Source organism: Calonectris borealis, chromosome Z, assembly GCF_964195595.1.
Source record: "Calonectris borealis chromosome Z, bCalBor7.hap1.2, whole genome shotgun sequence".
NCBI lineage: Eukaryota > Metazoa > Chordata > Aves > Procellariiformes > Procellariidae > Calonectris > Calonectris borealis.
The window spans coordinates 4,384,786-4,401,104 of NC_134352.1; the positions used below are offsets into that span (position 1 = coordinate 4,384,786).

Consider the following 16,319-nt stretch of genomic DNA (forward strand, 5'->3'; position numbering starts at 1 on the left):
AACCTGTATTTCCAAGCTGTTTTCCAAAGAGTGAGTTAGTTTGGGATGCTCCTGCTGAATGGTCCTTTGTTTTTCAATATAAAGTATAGCTGGCTGTTTCCCATTTTGAGTGACAGATGATAAAGAATGCAATCTTATTGTTTTGTTATTATTTGCAATGACAGTACTGGGAAACCAAGTAAAATGGAGAAAACAGCTTTTTTGTTTGTTTGTTTAATGGATTGTTATGCAAGCAGAGCTGAAATGTTTTGAATTTTAATTGCTTTCAAAGGTCCCTGTCCTGTAAACACGGTTTTTGTGTTCCCCTATGGAAACGAGCGGGGTTCTGCATGGATTCACTTCCCTGCCCCTGTGCTAATGTTTGCTGGCTCAGGGCCTAACGCACATGCTTAACTTCACGTGCATTAGTCATGCCACTGAACTCAAATGGGGGAGGTGACCTGATGAAATAGCTACATCAGGAACGTACAATACATTATTCTTACCGCAGTTCTGCAAACACAGGCAACAAACATGTCTTGCATTGCAACCTGACGCAACCTGAAAGACAGAGCCAACGGGTAAGAAAGTTTAATCTAATACAGAGACAAATTAGTATGGAGAAGGATTAGCAGCTCCTAAATGTGTAACAAAGTTTTTGGATGTGATTCATTTTTTAAGGTGAAAAAAAGCCAGCAATGGATATGTTTTTAAAATTACTAACAAAGCACTTCTGAGAAATGTTTTCTACAAAAATGTCGTTTTGTACCTTATATACTTACTATACTTACATACTTTTAAAATGCAAAACAAATTTACTTAACTTCAGAGAACAGCAATATCTCGAGGCCATAGATAGTGTATATCTTTGCCTATAGTACACTTAGATATCTTTGAAATTTGAAAAAAGATATTTTACCTACCTTCATTGGATGTCTGGAGGTTATGAATGGTACTGTCTTGAAGTTGTAAATGATAAATATCTTTCCATCTTTTTTTTCCTTAGACAGTGTGAACTTTGTCACAACTTCAGAACGGCAACTTGTGCTAACCGCAGTCATAAAATAATTCTGCTTGTATCAGAAGTGTATTTTTTACCCATCATACAAAGCATACAATTATTGCAGTAAGGCAATATTCACATGTAGTGTTACATGTCCTGATAATTTTAGCTAATTAATGCTGGAAAAGATCTACTCTCTCACATCACTTAGATTAATCCAAACTCTAAAAAGAACATTTCTCAACCCTACATTTTCCTGTATATTTACATCTCTGTAGTATGCCTTTCTAATGCTCAATGCTGGACCACAATTAACAGTAATATTTTTGATTCTGCGTGTGCTGATTCAGTATATGTGAATGGAGCTAATCTAACTAACTTGAGGAGTTACAAGGAAATGACATCAGAAAGGAGAAAACTAAAGGTATGGGAGGAAAAAGGACACTGTTGCATCTATAAAGTTGGGAAGAACAATCTATCGTACATAAATATGTGATTCCATGCTGCCATAGACCAAAAGCATCAAGTGCTTTCCTGTATAAAGTTGCTACTCACATACAAATCTGTCCCCAGCACACCAAAAGTATAGATATTAATTATTCTTAGCTCTGCTGTGTCAGCTTTTCAGTTTGCTTATTGAACTTCTTTCCAGAGGAAGGTATCATTCTTGCTTTCCAGATGAAGAAATTGAAGCATGTGATTTTTATAAATCACAGAGAACCCAAAACTTTGTCTAGGAGTAGAGGATATCTACCAGACTTCATGGCTCCCTGTAAAAAGACTTGCATCATACCTGAGTATTTTGCATTGAAACACCAAAGCTAGTTTGCAGGTGCGTTTCAGTAGCCTGCTTCCTTCTTTTATTTACCTGGTGTGCTTTGGAGTATGTCTTGATGCAATTCTGCTTTATGTGTGTAGGATAGACACAGGCAGGTTTTGAAAGGAGTTTCGGTGCCATCAGAGGGACACGCTACTGGAAGCTGGATGCTCACATGCCTAAACCAAAGTCTCCATCCCTTTTTCCCAGTTCTGCAGGGGCTGCCTGCAAGACTACTGATATTTTAGGTCTAATGCTAAAGGCAGACAAGCCTTGTGTGGGTCTTTGCATACCTACCCTAATGAGAGTGGAACTAAATATTGTGCCAGTGGCTTGGTCTGCCCTGTCCTGGCTGCCTGAAGGCACAAGTAAGCCACCGTCCTATGTGTGATGCTCTCTGCTGATGGAGCAATGGGACTATTTCAGACCAAAATCAGGCTGCAAACTATCACCTGGGCCATGGAAATGATCAAGGAAGTCCGACCTCAAATATGAACACAACGGGACAGTTAGTTTCAGCGTAGCCCAGAATATCTAGATTGCTTGTATCCGTGCACTTGAAAAAGAGTTTATTCTGGTCTCTTTGGTTAGATAGTGGCAGTTTGGGGCTTCAGCTGGTAAAATGGTACCAAGTCCTGTACAAAAAAGACTGAGCTAAACAGATGCTGCTCAGTCCTGCAAAATTGTCTCATAAATTACTCATGCTCTAAGCTGATTCTATGCCCAGCAAATATATTTCTAGCAGAGATTTCTTGCATGAACCTCCACTAATAGCAATACTATTACATAATGCCTTAAAACAGTGTACCTACTCTGAGGTAATAAGCCTCACAATCAGTCACTGTGGCAAAGAGTAAATTATCTTTTTACTCCCTTTTCACAGGCATAGAGGTATACACAGAGGTAAAGAGTTTACTAGAGGTCAAGTACAAGATATTATCAGAATTGGGGTTAAAACTAGGGGTTTTCCAGTGCTGTTCATATACTTAGGGTGCTTGATATTGCTACTCCACTTGTCCTTTTACCTTAATATAAATGAATTTGGCATGACAAGAATGTTAAAGAGCAAAATATCTGAAACATCATTGTGCAATTTTTTTTCTGTGTCATGCTACCTGTAAAATGAATGGTTCATCTTCTCTTGGTAGATGAGTGCACGTCTGCATCAGTGTACTGCACATAGAATCAGAGAGGAGGTTTTGTCCTTTAAAGTTTTATTTACAGTAGAAAAATGAGCGTGCTTTACAGCAAACATCTTTTTCTAATGCACTTAATAATTCTATGTTTCAGAGCAGTGTATGGCTAGTGAACTATCTTCCCGAGGAGAATGGCTGAGATGTCTGGAATTATTCCTGGAATTAGACCAGCATGAGGTCTCCTCTACCAGTCTGAGGTAATACCGCTGAAAGGCAAGAAATCGAAAGTGATGTATGTCCAGCTGACTGTGCGTTGACAATGTCAACCCTGGCAAAAGTTCCACATGCCTGGAGCCAAAAAAAAAAAGCCAGGAGAACAGGTAAACCTGGGGACACCATCACTCTATGAGGCGTGGTAAACATGAAGTCTTTTCTGAGGAATATTTAGCCGATGGAGCCAAAAGCTTCTCTGGGTGATGGGCAGGTTTTATTAAGACTGATAGTCCAGATTTCTGCCATGATGAAAATTAACTCTTTTAATTCTTGAAAATTAACTAACTAGTTACTTACCTAACAATACACAGTGTAATGGCAAATACAAGAACGTTGTCATTTTTGGTTAATTTGTAGAGCCTTTACAATCTCAGAGACTCCACTAGAGGAAAATAAGTCAATTTAACATGAAAATGTGGACAGTTAATGTTATGTAGTTTGATACTGCTCAGGCCTAAGCCTTCTGCTGGAAAAAAACACTCAAATTCTGCTTTCCTTTAACCTGGTTTACACCAGAAGAGGTTTTGGTTGCAATCATTTTGTATCAGGGTGAGCCTGACATAAAACGAGGGCAGAATCAGCCCTACTGGGACACACACACATAAGTAAGGCAAGTATGATCTGCCAAGCAATATGCATGAAAACTAATTTGTTTGCTGTGGAATGATCTTTTGAAATTTTTTTTTTTTTTAAATGGTTATGGCTAAAAAGCAGCAGAAAATACGCCCAGGTCTGAGGTATATCTGTCTCATTCTGCTTCCTTGAGGTTACATAAATTATGTATGCCCTCTTCACTTTGGATAACAGTCTGGTCTCGGAAAGATATTAATTATTATGTAATAACTTTCACTAATTGTTTCTCCCTTTAGAGTACTTAAAAATGGGTTGTGTTGACAATACTAAAGGATAATGAATGGTTGTTAAGATGTCTGTAGTACAAAATGAAATACGCACTGCTTCTGCTAATAATTTCAGCAAGAAAAAGTCGGTATGATTTTAATGATATTATGGGTACATTATGCTTCTGCTACCTTTTTTGGGAAGAGGAATAACCTTCAAATGTTTCTGCCATTTATGCAACCTGAAAAACCTGTATCAGGGCGCTCAAATTATTATCAGATAACGCATTAAAATATCCCTAGACACATTGCAAACAATGCACAAATCTTTCATGTTCAGAAATCCCATTTACTTCAAAGGTTTGATCTGATTTCAGTGGGAGCTCTGTAAACAGGGGGTTGAAAATCTAGGGTCTTAATAGTAAAGAAATCCAAAAATACAGATGACAAAAATCAAACACATTTTAAGAAATAGCTTGAACAAAGATGTTTTTCATAAGTTTGTCAGTTATTTCTTTCAGTTATCAAAACTCATGTATATACAAGTTAATATAAAGTTAATAATTGTCTTATGTACTAGAACACACTTGTGAGGTTTTTGGGTGTCTTAAAATCTCTTGAAGACAAATGCTGCCTCATTTCCTAATAACTGTCTTAATTGTATACTTGCTGCCAAGTCAAAATATGTCACAATACATATACACAGTTCTCATTAAGAGGAATTGTGCACATACTTAAGTTTATTTATATACATATATATGCACATCCCACTCTAATTTCTGGTGGTCTCTAATTCTAGAAGCAAATGAAATGCTTGTGTTGCTTTGAGGTGTTTTCTTAAAGTACACGTTATTCTGTAACACAAATGCCCTGTCAATTTCTTACTTAATTTAGACAATATTTTATTAATTTAAAAAGCAACAAAATGCTTAATCTCTTCAGCATTTTTAATTGTAGCACCACTCTGTGAAAGCATCAATGAGATCTCAGACAGATTTTGATGTTGTTAGTCATCTTGGTCTTTTCTTAGATACATGTAACTCTGGTACAAGCTGAAAACAGTGGAAATAGTAGCATATCTAGAACATTGTAAAAGACCATCTCCTATAAGAATTTAACCTCTTGGAAAGTAGTGAATACCTTAATTTAAGAACACACAGGAGTGCTAACTACCTTGCAATGCTGTGCAACTGTTCGCCAGGAAAGCTTTGATGGTTTCATCTAAATGCCGATGTGGTCCCATCTTAACTGTTGAGGACACAGCGAGAATCACCAAGTTAACCAACAGCATCTAGGTTGTCTTACCCCTGCAAAAGAGTTTGGAGAGGACAAATTTTGTGTTCAGCTGGGCTGACTTGGGTCAGTAAGGTGGCTGGCGCTGATGTGGTATCTGTTCATCTTCTGAAGGACACAGATTTTTTGATATAACACCAACAGGTATTTTTTTACTTTTTAAAAAAAAACCAAAACGTATCCACAGGAGCAGCTGATGCTGCTCCTAACTTTTTTTCTCTCTGGCCTAATGAGTCTTGAATATTTCTTTGCAAGCTGAGCAGGAGTGAGGAGTGAGTGCTCTCACCCAGGAACTGCCCATTCCTGGTGGTGGGGGCTAGTTCTGACTTTCTCTGCAGAGATAAGACCTAGAGGCAGCCAATAATAAGGACAGGCACAAATATTTAGGTGGAATTTAGGCTGGCTGGATCTAGGCCAGCTTAATCTATGTAACTCATTCGTTCTGACATCTCTTCTGGCTCTGCCAAATAGGTCAGAGCCTGGTGGTGAATTTGTGATAGGCACGTGTACGGAGAGCTGAATAAGTCTACTTTTTTTGAAAAGTAAGGGTCCTGAGCAAAGCTCTGTCAATGGCATCTTCCACTGTCCGACCACCACCACCACCGCAACCTACCACTTGCTGCTTTTGTGCTTCTTTATGAAAAAAAATGGCCCTGTGCTGAAAGGTTTTAGTAACCAGGATGAAAGCAAACGGTAAAATACATATTAACAGCAACCCCAAATCACTTCTCTACCTACTGTTTCACATCATAAATGCTGTTCAGTTTTAATTAACTGATCAATACAATTAGTCGTAGATGGTGTTACAGTTCTTCCAGGGTCTACATGTTACTTGAACAAGCACTCCTTTTGTCATCATTTTACAGAAAAATCATGTCGTGTGTTGGAGTATATATGGTAAAGAAAAAAAGGCAAGCCTTTCTCCTTGCGTGAAAAGCTTGGGAAGTTGTAAATTTGTGAGTTCTGTTGTAAGTCAATATACCAAGAGTTTCACTAGAAGAGGATTGTGCAGTTGAGCTTTTGAAAGTTTGGAAACGTAAGAATTAAAGCTTCCCTTGAAGCCATTCTGTTAACTCTCACATACTGTTTTTCTCACTTATTCAATGAGCAGAGTTTGAAGGTAAGATCTTCAAAGCCGTAGCAGAGGTTTCTTTCATTTGAGCCATTGGAATAATCAGTAGCTGAGGTCAGACACTTTCCTGGACGTGGGCAGCTCTTGGAGGGAGAGATGACACGTACTCTGCCACCAAGTTATGTAGCAGAGACAGCAGTGAAATACAGGGGAGGGGGGATGCTGGGCTCTGCGCCTGGAGCTGGGGTGGGCTTGGTAGCCCTGGAACCCTACAAGAATTGTAACCCTATGGGAATTTTATTTGCAAAGTGGGTATTTGTTGGCTACCTCTGAAGGGAGTATCATACTGAGAAATAAGGGCTATAAACTGAGCGGAATTCTTCTGAGCTCGGTGGAAAAGAAATGAGAACAGACCTTTTGTATCCTGAATCACACCTAAGCGTGCTTTCCTTTCGTAAATCAACTTTTTAAAGCTTGTGTTGGTTTTTTTCCCTTAGATGCTATATATAACTCCCTTTGCCGCAGTGGGAATGCTATAAATATATATATGTATGTATGGAAATAAAACTAGGAGACAACAGAATATGGTGCATTTTAAAGCATGGGGCAGCAAGAATGTCCTTGGAGAGCTGTCTGAAGATGGCAAGACTGATTCTTATTTTCAGAGATGCTGTTTTCAGTAGCTCATTCTCTGTACTAAAATCTTTTTATCAAATAGTTAAAAATTTTGGGTTGCTTATATATCCCGTTCAAGATATGGTATAAAGCTAAAGCAGTAGGAAAGTCATTGACGGATGTTTACTAATTCCAAATCCATTTAGCATCCCGAGTATTGTGGCACCATGTTTTTCATTGATAGCTCAGCCACCATCAATTTGAACTTCTGAAAAATGAGAGTGGAAGCGTTAAAGGCCCAGTTTGAATCCAGGCTAATACCAGGCTAGCATTTATGCATCACTATAGGGAAACATCAGCATTTTGTGAATAAAAATCCTACTTCGGCCTTTAGAAAAATGTTAGCATCTATTTGTATGAAAACAATATCATTTGTTTTTATACAATGTTTTTTCTATACATTGTGCAGTACAAATTTATTTTTTTGCAAATTTCAGAAATAGAGAAAGTGCGTTTGTTTGGTTATAACCATAACGTGAAAATGTATGCATCTGGATGAACATTTGTACATATATAAAGATCAGATTTTGATGGCTAAAACCTATTGCTTCCATCCACTATCACCAACAGCATAAGGTAGGACGAAAGCGACTGCAAGGCTGAGCTTCCCAAAACTAACAGCAACAATCCTGGAGCAGGTCAGTCAGTCCAAGTACAGAATCTACCCGATGAATAAACCAAAGCCAACACAAACAGATTTATCTCCCTGTTTGCAAGCTGCTGGGAGCTTCAGAGATGACTTCCAGTGCCCACAGCCGTTACCTCCCTTCTGCGTTAGAGGCTGGTGAATACCTCGCATCATTGTCAAGAAATGTTTTTTCATATTTTTGAGTCATTCACTGTAATTGGCTCCTCTCTTCTATGTATGAATATTCTAAGAAATAGTTTACTGGAGGAAACAGTCACTGTAACAGAAAATTTTAAACGAATATTACCAAACATTCAGAATATGAAAACTTTTCATTCATAGTTGTGAGTGTTAAAAGCCTCATTCCAAAAGTGGCATTAACCCAGAGACAAGACTTACATAGCTATATAAGGCTATTGATTTAGAAAGAACTATTTAAAAATTTTTAGTTATTTATCGAGTAACTAAATAACTAGTACATCAAAGATGACGTAAGACAATTTGCAAATATATTTCTTTATATTAGGTATAATATATATACATATAATTTTATTATCTCTTGTTTGTACTCTGCCCTACTCTACACCCTTGCAGTCTGGGCTATATAAACTTTACTAACTTCTCTAGTCCCCTTCAAATCCCTGCAAGGAAAGATGACACCACCTTGGGCACAACCCTTTATCTATTATCCCGGTAACTCGCTGTTTGTTTTGTAGTAGCACTACCCAATTTGTTAAGCATTGTACACACATGTAATATTTCCCAAACAGGTGAAGCCCCAAGAAGGTGTAATGTTACAGATTATATATTTTCCCCTGTTTCTATATTACCACACCTGACAGTCTTCTAGGAAACTCTTCATAATTGCATGCCTACTGGAAGAAGCAATTGCTTTCCCTCCCTCGTAAGTTTGTGTTGGGGATGGGTATGGGAAGGCAAGGTGTAGGAATGGGTTACCTTTAAGTCTGTTTTCCTCATCTCTGGGTTATTTTGAAAATTGTCAGCCTGGAAGAGTGTGATGACTCATAGCCACGTTTTCTTTAAAAACCTTCCTCAGCTGACTGATTTTGGTCAGCTTCATAACTGTCTACGGAGGGAAAGCACCCTGCCAACATCATTCCCAGAAGCTTGGTCCTCCTAAACTTGCAGATGTGCCACCCTGGACAGTGCATTTGTGTGAAACAGCACCACTGCAAAAGGCTGCACAAGTTACACGTTTCCCTATGGAGTACAGGTTGACCTTTGAAACTCTGGAGCACGTCTCTTTCGACGTCTAGGAGCAGGATGTTCACTGGTGGAAAGCTCCTGTGATGGACTAGGATCCTCAGCCGCCTAAAGCAATGCCAAGGCACCTCGTGGCTTTACCGTGTTTTTTTGTGGCAAGGGTTTTCCAGAAGAAGTCAGCTGAGGATAAGGTCCATTTATCCCTCACTGGATGAAGATGAGCAAGTGTCACAATATTTAAATTATTGTAGGCTGGGTTCTTCTCTGGTTATTTACATATTCACTGATCTGCTGACTTTATTCAGTTGGAAACCCACTCCTGCAAGCTCTGGCCGTAACACTTGAGTTTGATCTTATTTCTCCTACACAGGAAAAATGGCTAGGTTGAGATCTAGAAGGGATTCTTAGGCATCTCAGACTAAAGCTCTGTAAAAATAGCATTTTATGGTAGGATGATGAACATGCCTAGACTTCCCAGGGAGACACCAGAGTGAAGCAGGTCATGTTGAGTGTTGCCTCTTGGTTCTTGGTGAAGGCTCATGTGAGGCAGCCAGCAGGAAGGAGCTCCTGTCTTCTGCAGAGGAGGATGGTCTGTTGGCTGCCTGTTCAGTCTGGTGTTTTCTATGGACAACCGCTCCACCAACCGCACACACAGCGAGGCAGAAAGCTGGCATGATAATAAGCATGCCAAGATATAGACTTTAGGCCTAGGTTTTCTACCATTTGTAACCTCCGTGAAACTACTGCATGGAGAACAAGGTTTTGGTTTGGGAGAGACAGCACATGATGCAGATGTGGGTGCAGAGCTCACTGGGGGTTTGGTAGCTTGCGTGGTGCTTTGACAACTCTGAGCCCCTACGTGCATGTTCCTAGACTGTATCTTCCGCTTTTTAGCGACTGTGCCCCATACAAAATAAATGCCATGAGAATGGAGACAACTGCTACTTCCCACATATGAAAGGTGACCTGATTAATCAGTGCAAGAAATATTTGGAACAAAGTGAAAGTAACAATTAAAAGCACCACACAGCTCATTATTTTATTTAAAATAATGCACTGAATTGAGTAACTGTGGCAGCTCCCAGGAAGGTACAGGCAAATTCTTACAGGTAATGTTAATGATGTTTCTCTCTCTTAAATTATGCAGCTATTTTATTTATGCCACATCACATTGATGAGGTGTAACCAATTCTTCTGTTGGGAAGTGCTCTGAAACAAAGTGATGAGGACAGCATTGCGTTCTTTAAGTCTATCATGAGAACACCCTCCTTTGAGAAAGAAAATACCTTTTTGTCTTCTGGTTTCTAGCAGGAAGGTCATGATCGTGGTATTGTAACAATTTAGCACTACTAGAATCATTCTTGTTTAGAAAGATTTTTAATGATGTTGTATTTAATTAATTCCATTATTTCCACAGGATGTTAAAAATTAAAGAAATGGTTAATCTCCCATGTAGGACTCTCACAGAAGGAAGGTACTTAGTATCATGCAAGATAAAGCTCAAGCAGTCAAATTATTCCTTCCTTTTGCATCCTAAAATTCGATGGAAGGCAAAGACTTTTTTTTTGCTATTAATTTGTGCTTCTCTGAAGGTGGGCCCAGTTGAGTTCCTGTTGCAGCCAGTGGGAGTTTACCTTTCCCTTTCAAGGGGATGACGTTAAACCCTCTATCACCTACTTTTGGACAGAAGCCAAGGAACTGATTCTGAAACCTTCCCTCTGGTTGGCAGATCCACTGAAATCAGAGGATAAAGCTGGATGAATCAGCCTCAAATTTCCATAATATCAAGCTGCACTTGGTACAGTATAAGAGCAACCAGAAAATAGTAACACACTGAGGGGATCCAGTCTCTTTGTTTTAAGATGCGAGACAAGCAGGAACCCTTGGAACCGAAGGCTGGCTGTCCACGTTGAGCCTTACCTGTCAAATTCAGTATTTTACAATATCGCCTTATCAAGATCTATATAGTTAGACATATAGCAAATATCTCACTTGTCATAAATAAACAGTTGCTTCTTAATTGTTACCTACCTCTAGTGTGTTTGCTTAAACTGTTATCAACAGAAAACCTGAATGTATTATTAAAGCTAAAGGTTTTTGGAGGCAGTTTAGACGTTGACTTTCCATTTTCCTGAACAATAGTAAACTTGTTAGTATTTTATAAGCAAGAACATACATCTGATTTAATGTTGAATTATATTGATAAATCAAATGCTAATATCGGATCGCTGGAACAATTTTAAAGAAGAGAAAAGGTTGTCTCCTTATATAGGTTTTGCTTTGTCACCGTGCTGTACTCTATATCAGAAGAACAAAGGCTATATGCATAATAAGGCCATGCAAATGAGGTGAAATCAGCAAAAGTATGGTGGGGGAGGGGAAGATGTAAAATATGGCCATCAGTGTAATGACCAAGGAGTAGAGAATTTAAATGTTTAATGCTTGCACATTCCAGTTCATTTTTCTGTCATCTTTTTGAATGTGTAGACTGAGGCTCTTGAAAGACCAGAATGAAAAGATCTCTGTTTTGGACCAAAAAGATTAATAATGTTATTTAACAGACTGTCCAGATATACCTTCCTAGCCTACAGCTATTTATTTTATTCTTTAAAATAGAAGAAGCATGGTAATAATTAGTGGGGATAATGGAGGAGGGGGAGAAATCCCGCTATTTGTGTTTTCGGTGAGGGTTTTTTTTTTCCTTGCCCTGCTGCACTGTCTGGATGCCAGCTCCCCATCTCAGCCATGATGGAAGCTCAGAGTACAATAGAAGCACAGCAACAATATGAATTACAAATACATGTATATCTTACTGCACGGCCTTTCCCTCCCCCTCCTTTAAATGAACGTAGTCTAAAAATATCCTCCACTCTAAATTGCTTTACTACTGAGGCAACATCTTGCAAAAACAGTACGGTTACTTACAGAAGAAAACAAAACCTCAAACCCCAGACAGAATAATGTTAATGTGAATTGTTTTGCATCTGACTGCAAATTAACTGTCTTTTCGAAAGATATTATTCTCATTTAATAATGTGGAGTGCATGCCCACATTAAGAGCAATAGTATTTTACTTATGGTGAATTTATGAGGAATATCTTCTTGCTTCAAATAAAAAAGGGGGAAAAACATAGGTGCTACACACGATAAGTACATATTGTGTTATTTTTTATTGTTGCAGCCTGGTAAACGTAATTTATATCAGTTTTTGGAAAAGTATTGTCAATTATTTGTTCACAAGTGGATCTCAAGGAAAAAAAAAGGGAAAAATACACTAAAATAGTAAATGGAATGTATATTTAAATTATTTTTTAATTTAAGAGCCTGATTCAGCAAATTTACTTACAAGAAACCACTCATATGGGTAATCCATTGATATTAAGAGGTTTACTCAGGTAAGTGTAGTTACTCGTGTGCAAGAACTTGCAGAATCAAGCCCTTATCTGTAAATATTTAGAAAATAAATCATTGATGAAATGCACTATATCCTTCTGTTTACAAGATGGAAATGTCCATTTGGCAATTGTAATATGTGCTAATGAAAGGCTTTCTTAAAGAAGTGAAAATTAGCTAAGTATGAATGATTTCCTTTGGACTAGTTAAATCCTTTCTTTACTTGTTACCAAAAGAAAAACTAAAATGAATAACTCTTTCTTTAGCATTTTAACTCTTTTGTGAAAAATCTTGACACTGCCGATGTCAGAGTGTGGGGCTTAATCAGCATGATTGACAAAGATTTACAAACTTTTTCATTCGTTTACATATACACAAGCATATATGTGTACATAAATTCATTTTATTACAGCCATTTTACACAAACAGAACCTTAAGTAGTTGAAGTACTAAAAAAGCCAATCAAAATACTCTTCATATATCTGTAAGTCCATAAACTGCTTAAAATTGTCTCTTTAAAAAAAAAACCAAACAGCTGAATTATGGAAATGCAGACTGCATAACAGAATATTTGCCAGTTATATTTTGATTCTTATTTGAAATTCCCACAAGAATATAGGCATGCCAGTGATATAAACCATAGAAACAGGAAAAAAAGTAGAAGACAGGGACTTGTAAATAAATCCATGAATATCAAGAAGCAGGGATGCTAAGATTATGCATTTTACCAGGACACGCCTTTGCTTGTAAACCGTAAGGCCAGACATTTGTGAGATGCAGAATTGCCAAGCTCTGCAGAGGAGGGAGCGTGTGTGTGTTCGTATGTATGTATGTATGTATGTATGTATGTGTGTGTGGGGGTGTGTGTGTGTTTGAAAGACAGGAGGGAGGGAGGAGGAAGGGAGAGGTGGGGGGGGAGAGAAGGGAGGTGGGGACAGGCAGACACAATAAAGCATAATAACATTCCTGCATGTCTAATAGCTTAAATATGCTCTGTCTCTCTGTATCCTATTGCTATCGATATTGCAAGCAGACTCAAAGAAGCAGTTAATATTCCATCAATAGTTTGTCTTCGATTCAAGTACTTTTTGACAGGAAAAAAAAAAAAAGAAAAGAGGAAAAAAGATTTGTATCTTCAAGTACAGGGAAAAATGAAATGTTTACTTTAATGATGTTTTCAAGATACAGCAGTGTTTGCATGCCTCACATGTTTAACGGGCTGCTTGCCAACTATAAAATACTAGTGTTAAATTATTTATATCTTAGTTATGTAGCCCACCTTTTATTAGTAGCAAATTAATATTAATAGTTCCAATTTATCTTTTAACAACAGCATATTTTAAAAAATCACTGTTTTAGGGACATAAGACGAAGCCAAGCCCATGGCTAGCAATGCACTTCCTTGATATTATTTGGCTCCGTGGTGGCTGTTTTGCGGAAGTATAGGGTATTTTTTTGTTTATGCTGTGGCTTTAACAAAGAATGACTGAATTGTCTTAACAAAGACGGGGAGGGCTGAGTGTGTCGCTTGCGAGAGAATAACCACCTTCCAGATCTCTTAAACCCACACTATATGTAGTGCGGGTCCTGAGTGGCTTTTGTTTTCAATGTCTTTTGTAAGCTTTTAGTTGGGTTCCCCCCCCCCCGCATCAAATGTCAAGTTAATTTACAGGGCGCTATTACTGATATGTTTCCTTGGTCTGTGGTTTCTGTGAAAGGCAGGCAGCTGAGACCAAGTCTTGGGGCGAGGGGGAGGTGCGGGAGAGCCCGCAGCACGTACAGCGCGCGCCCGCGCCTGTAAATTGGCTGCCCGTATGACAGCAGGACGGGGGAAACCTCCCGTCCTCATTTGCATCCTGAAGAACATCCAGGATTAAGCCCGACTGATTTCCATATGGGATTTAGACCTGACATTTATTATTCGGTTCACAGACCTCTTGAAGGAAAGTTTGTTTTCCACTCATAGATGAAAAATCTCCTAAGATAAATAAAGGTTGGCTTAGCAGCAACAGTAAACAAATATCTTTCCTGTATTTCTTGTGAATTTATCTTACATGATTACCAGACAGATGCTTGCCACCAAATTATTGTATTTTGCTACTTAGCAATTCAAAAGGAAATATTTATCACAACCATCGCATGGCATTTGGAAAATGTGTCTATTTAATTCCACAAGTTTACTTCCCATAAATAAAATTGTGGATCATGGTTTTAAAAGCAAATTAAAACAATCCTTGAAAAGCTATGTAAGAGAGACTTTAGACCTTTCTATCTTTATGTAGGGAGATGCAGTTTTCCACCTGCTCTATGCATCAATTAGTGTTTTTCACGCAGCATGAAAAATGCAAGCAACTGTTACATGTGAGCATGCATGTAGTGAATTTATAACATAGCACTAGCTCATTTTTGTCACCTAATAGCTTCATAAAATATTTTGGTAATGCTTAGCACTCCAGTCTTAATAGCTGGTAGTGATGAAAACCCATAACCCAATATTTTAATAAAATTTTAAATAAAATAGACCTTCGCTTTTAATGAGAGGTCATACAAAGCTTGTCACTGATTTAAAGGAACAAGTCACAGTTTTCTCAAGGTGCTGCTCTCCAGTCTCTCCCAGTAAAACTCTGGTGCAGGGTGTCGGTGCCTTCTGTGAGCTGCTTAGTGGCTTGCAGGATCAGGGCCTTAGCAGGCATATCCACTTAAACGTGGATCCCAAATCTCCAGTCTTTGCTGAAGAGCGTTTGAAACTTAGCGTGGTCTGGATAGTGAGAACAGAGGACAAATGCAAGCTCAGTCTCAAGGCTGATCCAACAGGAGTTAGGATATGCTGACATTAAGAATATGCACTGAGAGCATATAGGGACAAAGCCCTGGTATCTACAATATTTCATTTAATGAGGTTGTGATGATTTGGATTAAACAGAAACCATGCCCTGTTGTTTATTTTGGCCCTATGCCTGCAAGGCACTGAGCATCTTTGGGGGGACATCTCGGTGGGTGCGTGGGCGTCTCCAGGCATAGACCCTTTCTGAACACGGGGCAGGTGGGGGTAAACCTTAGTCGCTCCTTCTGTGGCTGCCAAATGCAGAATACCTGCTCAAAGCAAAGAGAGAAAACACTCATGTCTGTGCATATCCACATTTTCTGGGAAAAAAAAAAAAGCATTTTAAGACATTAATTTGATCCTCATGGATGGTCTGACAGATTATAAATGTTAGCCATTTAAAAAATGGAGTGCTTGGGGGCCGGGTTGTTTCATGCAGATGGGATGCACGTATACCCACGCACACGTCCGGACACGTGTGCACATCCATGCCTGGGTATTCAGGTGCAGCAATTTGCGCTCCTTTAATATGCAGTAACACAGCTGTAAGTTGTATTTGCAGTGTGTCACAGTCAGGTTAATACTGTACGTATATACAGTCATTTGAAACAAATAAATGTAAAAAGCTAGATTTGGCACCACTGTCTTATACAAAGCAAAGGCTTCCCACAGTGTTTCATCACCTTCTGGCTAATTTCCCCAATTAAATCTGAAATCTTGCACGATAATGAAAGACAGGACTTTTGGTGAGCTCCTCTTCCATTACATTGTTACACATGGAGAACAGGATTGAGCTTATGTCCATTAAAAATACCATACAAAATAGCTTCAAAAAATTGATGACTAAAACAAAAAATACATCTATTTTCCTAAGTGCAAATGCAGTGTGGTGTATTTATGTATTTAAGAGAGACAGTGAAATGTATTCTTAAATTTCATGAAGAGCAAATAAGTTCTACTAAGAACATATACAATTAAAATTAGAGCGTTGTGTTTTCTCTTTAATGTGGCCTGCAACATTTTTTCTGTTTAGGTATATAACCACAGAATAATTTCTGTTAAGACTGAAGGATTCATACTGTAATGATGCTGCATGTTTTGTTTTGTGAATATTTTGAGGCATGAGACAGTGTAAATAACACATTTTTTTTTTGCAAATTAAT

The 16,319-nt window shown here is 38.4% G+C and overlaps 1 long non-coding RNA gene across 1 annotated transcript in view; it reads left to right on the forward strand.

The window, feature by feature from the left end:
• Nucleotides 1-12,192, forward strand: part of LOC142075212 (uncharacterized) — a 54,186-nt gene extending 41,994 nt beyond the window's left edge. Inside the window, exons 4-5 of the long non-coding RNA XR_012670823.1 lie at nucleotides 3,090-3,192; nucleotides 10,357-12,192. This is a non-coding gene — a long non-coding RNA (uncharacterized LOC142075212). The remainder of the gene's footprint in view (nucleotides 1-3,089; nucleotides 3,193-10,356) is intronic.
• The last annotated feature ends 4,127 nt before the right edge of the window (nucleotides 12,193-16,319 follow it).